Source organism: Salarias fasciatus, chromosome 7 (genome assembly GCF_902148845.1).
Source record: "Salarias fasciatus chromosome 7, fSalaFa1.1, whole genome shotgun sequence".
Lineage (NCBI taxonomy): Eukaryota > Metazoa > Chordata > Actinopteri > Blenniiformes > Blenniidae > Salarias > Salarias fasciatus.
The window spans coordinates 21,729,355-21,743,876 of record NC_043751.1 but is presented as its reverse complement, the minus strand read 5'-3'; the positions used below and the strand labels follow the sequence as shown (position 1 = coordinate 21,743,876).

At 41.2% G+C, this 14,522-nt stretch overlaps 1 protein-coding gene across 8 annotated transcripts in view; it reads right to left on the bottom strand.

The window, feature by feature from the left end:
- tjp1b (tight junction protein 1b) overlaps positions 1–14,522 on the bottom strand; it is a 54,815-nt gene that overhangs the window by 20,026 nt on the left and 20,267 nt on the right. Inside the window, exon 1 of one of the 8 annotated variants that reach the window (XM_030097229.1) lies at positions 12,123–12,318. The exons of the other annotated variants lie outside the window; for them this stretch is intronic. The gene's annotated coding sequence lies outside the window, so the exon portion shown is untranslated. Of the gene's footprint in view, positions 1–12,122; positions 12,319–14,522 lie in introns of those variants that run through there. 8 annotated transcript variants of the gene reach the window in all.

Here is a 14,522-nt window from a genome sequence, read left to right as displayed (position 1 = left end):
AAATGACACTTGTCTCAATTGTCAAATAAAAACAAGATGGACCAAAACAAAGTGACAGTCCCACTGCTTCGATGATACGCAACTCTTCCTGTGTGCACTCTGCAGCGAAGCTGCATCCAGTGACTGATGAATTTTAGCCACAGTGCTGTGTACGCCCTTTATGGCCACAAACAGCTGGTGCCAAGAGAAGCTTCATGCTCCGATCCAGAGCCAGGGCTGGCAGCCGCTCCGCAGCAGAGACACACCATGTCGGTTGGGTCGCGCTTCGGGGAATTACAAGCCGGCAACTTGGGAGCCAGTACCGCGACACAGATGGACAACACAGCTGAGAGGGGGGAAAAAAAAAACCCGACTGCAAACTCTGATCAAAAGTGTCCGTGTCAATACACAATTTGTAAACAACATAATCATGAATGAGCCCATTGTGATTTTGTTTCAGTGCAGGAAAAAAAGAAACTATAGCATGACTATCAAGTAATCTACAACTAATCTTTAAAGCTTTCCGTTCCCACTTGCAAATCAATTTGGGAGTGAAATGAATTCATTTCTACAGTTGCTTATCTCTTGCTTTATCAATATATCAAAAATGACCGTCGCAATTTGAAAAAACTTCAGACTGTTTGAGTTTAGTCTGAGCAGCGACCGCAGTCAACGTGGATTATTTTTCATTCATTTTGAGGGTGCAGCATCAAATACCAAACAATACAACAAGAAAAAGTTGTGAAACCATGGACAATAGTAGTGTAGATCTATACAAACATACAGACATTCAAAAACCACAGCCGGAAGTTGTTTGCCAGTGATGATGGAATAGAGCAATGACAAACATGAACCATCATGCAACACGGTGGCAAAACCTGGAGGTCTTTTTACTTTCAAGCTCTGTTATGGTAAAATGCAATAAGTTCACATATCAGGCTGTTCACTGTCAAAATTGTGCTGATAATAGAAAACCGAGAGGAGCGAATATGGCTTTCTGAACTATCAAAAGCATCTGAAAAACCAGATAAAGCATCTTTTTCTGATGTAAAGTATGAAATAAGCAATATAAAAGCCAAACATCAGTGCTTCCTCCACTTGAAGGGAAAAAACTCTTGTATAAGTCATCACAATACTAACCTGACACAACCCAGGAAAAAGGAAACAGCTTTATTTTGCATTCTCTTTAAAGTATCATTAAAATTACAGCAAGCAGCCTTCACAACTATCTGTTAAGCATAAAAAAAAAAAAAAAAATCATCTGAGGAAATAACAAGGCAACATGGTGTGCCGTTCAACGATCTGACAAAGACAATGGATTTTGTGCTCTGGTACGGTTTACGGCTAAGGCAGTACCTTATTCAATTCTGACCGCTCCGGGACCAGAGGAGCTAAAAATAGTTCTCATTAATTCTGCCGTTGTGATGCTGCAACAGAGTGATTTAAGGGAAACTTGCAGCATGCACGCTGTGGAGCATTTAATAACCTCTCGTTGTATTAAATGCCACAGATCGACTGAAACAAATGGTGCATCACTGCAAAGACAACACATTCACCTTCTCTCCAGTGGCCATTTGCCGGATTTGTGCGTGAGGTTGGGCGAGAAAGATCACATTTCACAATCTGTCACAATGTCAGGGCAGCAAAAAAAAAAAAAACAGCCATTTAAACATTGGAGCATTAAAACTGTTGATGATACTCAAGTTTCTAAGAGTAGTACTGAATTACATATTGCACTCTAAATTTAGCTGCTCATCATCACTTAGGGAGAGCCGAGACCTGAAAATGGATTTGATTTAACATATCTAGAGTCGATGTGAGACATCAGACTGTTTCTTTTTTCTCCAGTGTCCTTATTTAAGATCTAAATGAGCCTTTATAATCCACCTACAGATGGAGCTTCTCATGATCTGCACCAATAATGCTGACTGAAGCAGAGTCTCCTGCAGAAAATCAAACATTTGCTCAACAAAGTCTTAAAGCAGTGAGGAATTACACTGACCAGCACTAACACACCAACAATGAAAAGGGATTGTTTTTTTTCCCCCCTCCCAGAACAGTGCCCAAATTGCTTTGCGGCCAGAGACCAAGAACAGCGACTGGATCACGGTCCAGTGTGGCTGCTCGCAGTGAAACAACAAAGAAGTAGAATAAGATGATTGATCACTTCAAGAATTGAAATCGATGTGCTGGGGAGTGCTGACAACTGCTGAAACTCCTCAGCCTCTGACAATACAGTCAAATGCTAATGAGGGCCTGCGCTCTCACGCCAGTGTGGGGATCCCACGAGAGACGAGTGACACTCCGCACATACAACATGGTTAGACGACGTACTGCAGACTTCTAATGAAGGAGAGACGCAGCAACGCTCGAGAACCACGAAGGTCAAGAGACGAACCGGTAAAGTCGAGCTTCAAAGTTAATCTGCAGCCGTTCCTTATCATGACAGATGTGCACGATCAGAGAGAAATTATGTCATTTAACTTGTACTTCACATGTGAGGGTTGTCGTGACTATTCAGATGACGCTGGAAGCACAGAATATGAGAAGTACTTACATCAGTTCATGTTGGCCACTACAGAGGACACGGACAAAAGCTTCTCCAACCTCCAGCTAGTCCTCAGTAAAATCCGGCAGGAGATTCCTGCAGACGCACATCGGCAGCCTCAGTGCATGACCGCACCAATCAGTGCTGGGAGGGACTTGCCCCCACCCTCCTCCTCTTCCGCCTCCTCTTTTTTTTTTTTTTTTTTTTAAAGCTCTCAAACAACAGAAATTGCGACCACAGGTGAGGCGGTTTTAAAATACAACCCGCAACTACAACCTAACGCTTCTTCTGCCCTGCACGGGTCTGCATCCCGTCTCAGCATCTCCCCTCAAAACGCATCCCTTCCCTCCAACTCTCTCCTCGCGCGCTCACGGGATCGAAGCAAATCCCCTCCGGCTTGGCAGCGATCTGTGCGGGGTCTGCAGTTCCGCTACAGCATGGGACTCCTCTGTACTAGCGAACATCCATCCGCAGTGTAAACTGCTGTATCGGACTTAACCCCCGAGCTGCCGCGTCGAACCACAGCAGAACGATCCACCAATCCGCTCAGCGTGGGGGACATTATCGCAGCCCTTCCCCCCCCAGGTGAGCTGCATTATCTGCATAAATTATTCAATCTGATCTTCACACAAAATGCCAGATAGAACTGTTATTACAAACTTCCTGATTTGGATTTTAGGTGAAACTATATTCAAGGTATTTACGGCACAACCACTGTCACTCTACAGTCCACAGTTCACATTTGTTTGCATCCTCGTTTTAAAAATGCATAAACGACAGGTTAAGCAAGTCAACCAATCTGCTTTAGAGGCTCTGCTGACTGTGCAGTACCAAGAAATGACAGGCAGAACTGTCTCCTTAGAAGAACGAGGTAATCATTCAAGAATTCATTGCTGTGTTTCCATTTCTACAATCCTATGATGCTTTAATTTAAGAAAAAAAAATCTCTAATCTTATGACATTGTATTACATTCCGAGAGGGGTTTTTTTTCCATGACAAACAGAAAATACTTCAAATATTTCAGTTTATGTGTAATTAATACACATTTTTCAAAGCTTAACTATTCAAATTAAATTATGAAGGAAAGGAATACAACACAAATAAGATCTAAAAATAAGCTATCCTCATTAAAACGCTTGAGACTTTAATTCACATTGACATTTTGTAGTGTCTGAATCCGACAAACAAATGAAAATGAGTAAAAAAAATAATACTTCAAAACCAACTGTGTGTCCATTTTCTTCATTGCACTGCCACATTTACAAATCTCAAAAAAACGTATTATGACATTGATTTGGTGTGTGTTGATGAGTACGTACTTTCAAAGTCTGTTCTGTAAGTTCAGACAATTATAACGTCTTGAGGACCATTTTGACTCTGGAGGAGATCTGCGGTTGAACTTCAACAAAAACAGGAGCAGGGGACTAACGGCGAACAGGGACCCTAACCACCTGGCCACTGCATCGAGATTTCTCAGCGCATGCTTGTTCAGTGAAGCACAGTTGTGGCTCACACACAATCCAGCAGCATTTTAAGAGTCTGGTCGACAAGTGGCCGGCAGTGCCGAATGTTTGCTGTAGTGGTTGAGTCACTTCAGGAGTTGCATGCTTCCTTTGTGTGCAGCTTCCTGCACGGTTGCACAAACACGTGATTTTATCCCCCGGCAACTACAAACATCTGCAATACATGCCGACCGCACACACAGAGAGACTGTTACCCTGCCTGTTATCCTTGAGGAGCTGTGTTCTCCCACACCACCAGCATTAAAGCACGATGCCAAGTGGCATTCTTTACAATGCAACATTTTTTCCGGGTGATGCTGAGAAACCCGTGAAACCAAAAGCAAAGCAATATACTCTGTTGATCTTCAGTATTACAAGGCGAAGTGAAGGTTACTTACATAAAGTGAAGGGAGCCTCGTATTGACACTTCGCTATAAACCATCGACTCAGCCTCATGCACTTAAACCTCTTTTACTGTCCGTCACCGAACACTTCGGACATATCAGATATCTGACGTTTACGAGACAGTTATTAAAGACCGCTGTAAGGGCATCATCTGCATGCCTCATCTCCGATGCCGATGCTCTCTCCGAGCGTGCTCAGGATCAGAGGCAACCGGCGTCAATGCACCGTGCATTCAGACAAAGTAAACAGATGACTCACCTGAGGACGGATTCACACGGTTTTATGACAGGATTTGTTTGTCTGAGTTGAAGATGAAAAGCATCACACTGAAATCATGAAACAAAAACACAAAATGCAACGACAGAAGGGAAGATGAAAACATAGCTCAGGAAGAAACATCTACATTAACAGTCTTATGACTGAGAAATTGAGCATCTGCAAAGCAGGCGAAGCAATGAATTCCCAATCCAAACAAAACATCAGTGATTTGGGACTACAAATACTTCAGATTCGAGGCATCTGAATCTGAAGCATACTACAAGAAAGTCCTGTGTGAGGAGTGTTGTGCACTCGTTGCCACAAGGCATGGAAACAAAAACAATCTCCATCAGCAGTAAAGTAAAAAGTACAGCAAGTGATGCTAGTTTATCCCGGTCCGAGCTCAGCAAACTACAGCAGCAGAGTTATATAAAAAGACCTCAGGGAGGCACCAACGCAAGATATGGTCAGTTTCACTATACGCACAGTGATCTGCACTGCCGCTGATAATATAGAACAAACACAGTTGTGAAGAGAGTTCAAAAGATTCAAAGTTGTTTCATCAGAAATCAATCACTGATTGTTTCAATTATTCATATTGGTCAATATGTGGACAGTTTATGCAGCTTTTAAATTTTTTTACAAATGCCGTTTAATAATCTGAACTTAAATTAAATTCATCACAATTTATTTGAGGACGAGTGCCTTTCTTTTTTTGATTTCCATTTCTGCACTGATATTTTATTCTATATTAAGGGTTGATACTGTATTTTTAAACAGAGTTATCAGAGATACATGTTTCAAGCAAATGTGTAAGAAAACACATTTTCTATGCATGACTAAGTGTACTGCAGCAAAAAAATTGCACTGTATTTGTATAGTATTCGGGTAAAGTAAAAAAAAAAAATGTAAATAAGTAAAATCGATATACGTATTTACTCAGAAAAATCCCAACTTGATATTTCTTTTTAACACCAGGTCCCCCTGGTGACTAAATAGAAGTTTGAGTTCAGCTAATACTTTAAAAATTAAAAGTATTTATGCAGGTTTAACTTATCAACTTTCTGAATGTGAAGTTTGACCATTCAGCCAACCCACTGCACACATCAAGGACAAAACATGAACTGACTGAGTTCAAACTGGACGGTCATAGAAGACAAAGTAGTGACTGGCATACAAGCGCAAGACATTATTTTCCTGCTTTCTGATTGTTTTTCAAATTTCTACAGTCTAGAAGTTATGGTTATGAGAAAAACCCACATCAAACTATCAACAGCAACAGAAACGTAAGGCTTAATGAGCTTTACCAGAAAGAGAACACTCAAGAATTCAACACAAAATAAAGGTCTGATGCGCACTGTTGGCTGTACAATGCACACACAGGTATAGACAACATTCACCAGCACAGTGGGACAGTCATGACGATCCGAAAATCCATCGGGGTAATGATCAGCTTGGACAAGCCTGACAAGACACTAAGACACCCTTTGCGGCGGGGACGAGTTAAATTTACATCGCTGTGTGCAGCAGAGAGTGGTGACAGATTCCAGACATGCTCTGCTCTCTCCACTGGCTTCAGGCTCCCAGTCACCAAATTAATTATTTCCACATCAACTTTAAAGAGGCATGTGGAGAACTAGAGCGCTAATCACCACAAGTCAGAAGTTCGGCCGCTGTTATGTCTTCATTTACACTACTGTACTTCCCATGACTACTGACTGCAGGTGTGTGTGTGGCCACATGATTATGGTATACCATTTATCATTTCTAAATACACTTTAATAAGCTTCAGCAGTTGTAAATTTCACTAAACAGATTTATAAATATTTCAATGAAAGGTTGTAATATTTGGTAGTTTGGATCTGAGCAAAAATGCAGCAAAACCACCAATTATCCAAACCCAGGGTCCATAACTCCACCAAAGGCGTAATATAGTGTAAATCACCATATTCTGGCATCATTTCTTTTATGGCAATAATATCCATATCACCCTGAGAGAAATACATAACATTTTCTTCAGACATTGTATCCATATGACAGTATCAAGCTTTTGTAAAAGGATTTATAATCTTGCCTTCTAACAGAAGAAATCAGTGTATTTCCAGTTAAATAGCAACTGTTTGATATCAACAGAAATTCAAGTGTCTGGTTTGCAGTACTGTATTGTAAACAGGATTTTGAAAACATTTTCTAACAGAGCATCAAGCCACCGGGGGCAAGCTATTTAAAAAATGTTGTTTTGAATACGTCTATCTGATAAAACACGCCTTGGATACCTTTGGGTCGACGTAAAATGCCAGTGTCAATGCTGCAGTGGCAGCAGCGGTTGGGTTTCACACTCCAAAGCGGAAGCAGTCTGCAGGCCAATCTTATTTAATGTGCTAAACATTAAGGCTGACTGTTGACACTGTAATTAACAACTTTCCAAATTACTGTTGGAGACAGCATGATAATTAGCTGTTATTACAGCATTAGCCTTCATAATATTGATGCCGTTATGAGCTGTGTACTTTCTGTCCAACACTGTGGCTTCGATGCACTGTCTTCATCTTGGGCAGATTGGTGTTTAGTTCTGCTTCCTGTTTTTTTTTTATTATTATTATTATTATTATTATTCAGTGCTGAAAACAGTACTAAATAACAGTGACATGAGTTTCCAATATAACAAAACCTACTATACCAACCTTGTTAGCAGGCCGGTGCTTTTTTTAACCGACTCAGCAGTCACAAAGCGACACTGTCATTCATGTGGATGACTTGAAATGCCAGTCCTGGGGAATTATCTGGCTGTTTAGCTGCTTAATGCAGCACTATGTTCACCAGATGGATGGCAACTGTACCTGTCAGCAATTTGGTGCTAAGCAGGTATAGTTCTTCATCATTTTTGGCACATTTTCGTTCAAAACAGTGGCATATTAAATACAAAAAGACTCTTTTGAGAGAGGCGTGAGTCATTTAAAGCACCGAAGTCCCTGGAAAAAAGGCAGTCAGTTAAAAATGTATGCAAAGCTGTAGTTTCAAATAAGGTGTATAGCTATGGTATGTTCCATAAAAGATGGAGCTAAAAAAAGCTTTTTTTTTTTTCTTTTTTTAAAGAAGGCTTGGATACTCACTGAAGGACGGAGATTCAAAGTGAGCTAAGTCTACGTCCAGGCTCCACAGCTTGAGTCAGTGATTGTAACCAGAGCCCGAGAGCGTCCTGAACACACGGAGCAGGAAATCTGCTCCTGAACTCAATCAGCCCCGTGGAAGTTATCAGTGCCCCACACAGAGCACACAAGAGGGCAGGAATGTGCTGATAAGCTGAGCCACTGACCTGCGCCCGCCTCCTCTTCATCACAGTGATTGAAATGAGGACAGCGGAGCCAAAGAAAAACAGTGGTGATAAGGGATGCTTCTGCATGTGAGAAAAAGGAGGTGCATATTGAAAACCCTGCAAAGCGCCCTCATCCTCATCCTGACAATTCTACACCATTTTCACACAGAGATTTATGATTGGTTTGGTTTATACCAGGTTTCTGGACAACCAGAGCATAAACCATAATGTAAACGTCTCATCTGTTCATAAAGAGACTTACTGTGCCATGGAAACACGGACTTTAATTTCATATATTTACAGGAAGCTGTGAAAAGATTATTTTGCTTGGCTGTGTGGAAAAGCAATGACATTTCAGTGTCACCGTCACCAACCAATAAACTACGCTGTGAGTCACGGTATCTCCAACACGTAGCCTTGAAAGCTGTTAAGAAACAGATATTCCCCATTTCAAGCCAGATGCACAATGTGTAACAAATGAGAACTATAAATAGAATTTAGTCCCTGTGTAAATTATTTCTCAAAAAAAGCAAAGCTGTTTGGAAAAAAAATACCAAAAACACTGTCATAATTTAGAATATATTTAGTAGATACTGAGATAAGATTTACACGGTGAGGATCAAAGTGGCGAATCGTATTTATTCGTTGCTGCTGTGGTCAAATGCTATGATCAAAAGTAAAACACATGAACAGCAAACCAACATTTCCAGGTTAATTTCCACAAGAAAGGGTTTCATTTCGCTTTTTTATCAACAGCATGAGCTTCAAAGTATTTCATCCATCGTTACACTTTTCTTTCTTTTGTGTAGTGCTAAGGAGCAGCTAAATAGTGCAAAAGAAAAATTAGGTAATAAAAGTTCTCTTAAAGTCCTACTCCTCACTAATATGTCTATTTATAAAAAAAGCATTTTCTAAAGCTCTTCAAAAGGCAAGTTATCGTTTGGGGACAGTGATAAGGTTACCGTACAGTTCCCTTGCTGTAACTTGAGCCTTTGATTAGAATTGTGGTGCAGCTTTATTAATACCAACAGAAATACACGGTATCAAATTCTCACACTAACGTCTTCAAGGTGGAGACTTACATACAGGCAAATGGCTTTAGTTGTATGTCTTTGTAGCTGCAAACATGCTGTTCAGGTTAAAGATGAAACAAAGTGCATGTAACTGAAGCCTGTGGACGGAGATAAGACGGTGGGTGAAATGCTAATTTATATATTCTCAAAGTTTGGTAGCGAGGAGGAGAGCCAAAGCCCAGATTTACAAGTAATGTGTCAAAAATCCATTTTTATGATAAAAAAAAAAAAAAAAAATGCGAATTAACATATAACTGCAGAAAATGCAGAGCTTCATGAGGTAAAACATCACATGAGAGGATGTGTGCTGGGAGTATGCCTGTTGTCATTATTAAATGCTTGAGCTCCTTAATTCCAGACTTTTTTCTATAAATACACAGCACCACAAAGCTCCAGTCAGTCAAATTTAACTTAAGCAGGCAAAATATCAGATCCATTTGTCCTTCCAAAGCCTCGGTGCCTCAGATAACTACTTTTCCCATGACAGCTTAGGGCAGCATGATTTAAGGGGCAGCAGATACGAGTGCCCTTGAGCAGCTAGATATTTTCTTCTTTACAGGTGACATGTTTGCCACTCTCATTCAAGGCACAACTCTGCCAAATGCCTGATTCGCGGAGCAAAAAAGCCGGTTTAGTCATGCAAGGAAACATTTAATGGCTTATAGAAGCATAATCTGTGATGTGACACTCTGCCACTTCTTTTGAGAAATCTATTTTCCTGGCCCAGCTGTATTTTTTTTTCTTCTTGTGGCATTACTATCCTGACTCTGAGGATGACACATTTTGGTCATAAACAGATGCAAGAGAATCCAACACTGAGGAACCGAGCAATGAATCATCATGCTTCCACTGAAAGACACACCAGCTGTATAGATTACACTAACTAAGCGCCATTTCCATTATCGATTGATAGATGAGCTGTTTGTTTTTCAAAACGTTGGAAACTGCTGAAAGATATTAACTGATGCTTCAACCATCAGCTTACAACCAAATGATTTATAGTTGATCATTATGAAAGACTAAAAGAGCAGGAGAGTATTTACTTTCAAGGACAAGAGGCTATTTGATCATTGTTACGAAGTAATATCACTGCAGTTGTTCAATAGTTTGTGTGCTGCCTCTAAATTCTAAACCTGAACTTCAAAACAAAAACAAGTCCAAACAAGACAACACCAGACTCACATGCCTCCCAACATGAATACAATCTTTATGAAAAGGGAAGTGGTGACAGAACTTCCTAACTAGATACTTGATAATTATGTGATAATGAGTGATTCTTTCACACAACGTGTGAAGTGAGATTGAGAGACCTTCCTAATAGCCACAGGCAGTCTGATTTGAATAAAATACAATTTATAAAAGCAGCTTCTGTAAAGAAAAGAACGTCTCAACAACAAACAACATGACAGATGATGAAAATAAACTCTCCTGTCGTTTCTACATGTGATGATTTTCCAAATCGAGTATAAAATATAACTGGCAGAAAAGCTAAAACCTAATTTTAGCAGTTTTTGCGCAACTTGATGTTATGAATGGCAGGGGGACTTATCAAGCAACATCTTATGCTATCTGAATCCCATTTCAAATTAGTGACACATTTATTCTTACATTGTTATTGTGGGAACAGAATGTACATTTAGTTATCTATAGCACACAGTGTATTGAGTGTCACAAGTACATTGATGGACTAAATATGGGGGAACTTTTTTGGTTGGGCAGGTGTTCAACACGGAAGGAGAAAAGAAGCGTGTACATGGCGGGATGTTTGGAAAGATGAATGTGAGCGTACTGGACAGAGTTCTGAATGTGAATCAAGGAGAAAGGTGTTTAATTTTAAATTAGGACTAGGATTAGCAGGAAGCGTTCCGACTGTTCAGATCGTGATGACGATTGCGATGATCTGGTGTGCCAAATCACATGTTGGATATTCTTTCTTATCCAACCTCATCAATCAGCTGTGGGATTCAAACCAGCACACTTATAAGCTCATGGTCCTAATGTGAGTCATTTAAAATTAGATTCCCAAACAGGTATCACTATCATGTATCTGACCATTTTCTCCAAAAATACATAAATGTATTCAATCCTCTCTCGGTAGATGCTGCCAATACCTGACAAAGGTATCTGTGATGGTTTTGATTTGGTTCACATTGTGAGAGGCACTGACATAAATGAGATAAAGTGATAACAAAAAAAAGACTGCCCTGTGTTATCAGCATTCAACAGGTGGCTCCAGTTCACGTTAGCAGCAGCTGATCCTTTGGTATGGAAATGAACCCAGAGAGAGAGAGAGATAGCTAGCCTGGTGAAGCTAAACCAAACAGCCACAGAAGCTCACAGCAAAGCCCGGACAAGCAGCTGACATGGCAGCGTGTTGCTGAGACAGCTGGTTGAACCGTAAAAACAACGGAACAGGCACGCTGGTGTTCCCAGTCTCACTAAAACCAGCTAACGAGCTAACATTAGCCAACTTGCACCCTGCGTCCACCAACAGAACATCAAAACAAAGCCAGGCTTCTCTTGACCTTCGCTTCGGCTGAGAAAACCCGCTGTCATATTTCCAGCCGCTGCCTTCACGCAACCACTCCCTGCTCGCCTCTATCGGTCTGACACTTAATAAATCTTGTGCCCCCTTTATACCTTCTTGGTCAAATCAAGCCCCTAGCTGGCCGACATTTTGTTCCAGCAGCTAGGCTAGCTCCTCTCAGCTAGCGTTCACCTGGACGTCCGTAGCAGCCCGTCAGCCCGCTGACAGCCCGGGCGCGGGACGTTTTCACACGAAATGCCACCGCTACGTGCAACCTCCACGGAGAAAAAGGCCGACGAGCATCGCCTTTCGTCATGTCTGCTGGCAGACGACGTTAGCATGCTGGGCAACTAGCTTCAGCACTGAGCGCAGATGCGGTCTGCTAGTAGCTCAGTTACCTCGGCTCGCACCGTTATCGTTACCCGCAGGGGGATACATCCACCGCTCCGCCGCCGCGACTCGACTCCCGCATAGCGCACCCGCGGACGGTTCGACACTTAACCCCCCGTTCACCTTTTACGACCGGCAACGGTCCTCCTCACGGCGCGCTTGTGGAAATCTTCCAGAGAAGGAGAGGTCCTCCTGGTGTGGCCCCAGAGCAGCAGCAGCCGCCGCACTGCAATGGCAGGCAGTGGATGAAGCCCGGTCCGTCTCCCCCCCTCTGCGCTCACACTTCGGCTGCCTTCTCCGCCGCGGTGACAGTGACAGGTTCGCCTGGAAGAAACCATTCCTGTCTGTCCGCGGGGGGGGGAGGAGGGAGAGCAGGCGAGCGAGAGAGAGGCAGCGGGGATGCAGAGAGGCTGTCCACAGCCGCAGCAGCAGCATCCAGCGCCATTCCAGCGTGAGAAAAAAAAAATCTCCATCAAGGAGACAGAGAAAACATCGGGGCAGCTTTCAACGAGCCCGCTGCACCTATGAACGCCCGCTCATGATGGAGAAATGGATGGAACTGTCTTTATGCAGTCGATTTAAACACAGATTCATCAAGATGTCCAAAACATATTAATATTTTTATATGTGTAAAAAAGTCATGCGTAAGTTATGCCTCATAAATTAAAAAAAAAGTATTAGCGTCATGTAAAAATCGACTATTTGTTCGAAATTTTAATTATTCTAACGTTACAAAGATGCTGAATTCACAGATGCTGGCTTTTTACAAAGTCAAATATAGGTTTTAGCGCCAAAGTGGCAACTGTGATTAATTTTTTAATTCATAAAATAGATAAACAATATGGAGCACATTTCGGAGTTGAGGAGCCAGGAAAATCCTACATGATGTATTTGGCAAAGATCAAAACTGGAGCTGAAAATCCCAAAGGAGTGGAAAGAAAGAGCAACATTAGTATTTCTTTAAGTAACCTGTGTGATCAATGCCAACGTCAAAGGGAGGGTATAACAGAAAAATGCCCTTTACTCTTCTGTCTCTCTGCATTTGCGGTGCATTGATAGCTGCAATAGTGTAATTTTTAATGATTACACAGAGACTAAAATGCACATCCAGACATGTTGCACATCTACTGAATAATTTTCTTTGGGAAATAGAAAATGTTTACATTACTTATAACAATATAAATAATAAAGTAATTATAGTTTCCATTTCATTTCAAATTAGGAGTTGTGATCGGCGGACTTATTTAAAGATAAACCTAAAACCTGTCAATTGTCAGATATCAAGATCACATGAATTTGTTTTTGGCAAAAGGTTTATCTGATATCATTTGTTACTGCAGTCAGGCTATACGCAAAAAACTCACACAGCAACACCAGCCTCAAAATAGTTAATGCTGTTCTTTGAACTTTGTGTGGGCCACCAAAAATAACTTCTCTTTCCAGTTAATAAATTTTATCTCTTCCACAAGCTGTAAAGTCGGAACTAAGCTGCAGGAAGCCCAATGTTCTTGCGGTGGAATCAACAAACATAGGACATTTTAGCTCCATATTTCTCAAATAGTTATAGAGAGAAGTTATGAAAGACGGTTATAATGATGAAGCCACTGACAGCAGTGTGGCCTTAATGCTTTTGATGAAGACTGTTCAAAACTGTCCTTTGTTTTGAGATTAAAGCTTTATTTTAGAACATAATTTCCCACTTGCCCTTCACAAATTGTCTACCGGGAGCAATACTGTGTTTTAAGTCACATTCATAGAGTAAAGTAGTACACAGTTATTAAAAAGTTATGAGTCCCGAACCTCTCCTCTGAATCCGTGTCCTGTACGTTACAATGTTTAGAAAAAAGATTCATAAGTTCTCATGTTGTGTAGCTCTGAATATTGATAGTTTGTGGTTTGATTGATTACACGTCCTTTGAAACAAAGAACTAGTCAAGGACAAAGCAGTTTCATCCTTTTGCCTCGTACATGTGTGTCTGTGCATAAATTGAAAAAAATACTTTAAAGTGATCGCTTCATGCAAAATGCATTTCCCTGGATTGAGATCCAAGGCTTTTCACGCATATCACTCTGATGTTTTAACTGAAAAAGAAAATCTTATTAGGAAATCTATTTTGATATCAGGCTTAGCAACAGCAAGCATAAACTTTTTATAGGTAAAGCTGAGGTCGGGTACTTAAGTAGTAATGACATGCTGCAGAAGGCCATTTAAAATGCAGAGGATAGAATTAAAATCCAGCCTACAGTCACGATGCTCAATACTCCTTCCCATGGGGCATACAGATTTAATCAATATACAGTAGAATGTAAATTGTGCACTGCACCAAACCCCACTCTTAAGACTTTATTGCATGCGCTAGTTTTTGTGCTGGCTTCCCCCGAACTGCCTAATTCTCTGCAGCACCTTTCTGCGTCTGTTGTGTGTTTTACCACTTTGAGATTGTGTGACCGTTCTTGTCACCTCTACCTCTGGCAGTAATGAGCGCAGGAGAAGATAGGGGCTGAATATAATGCTGGAGGAGC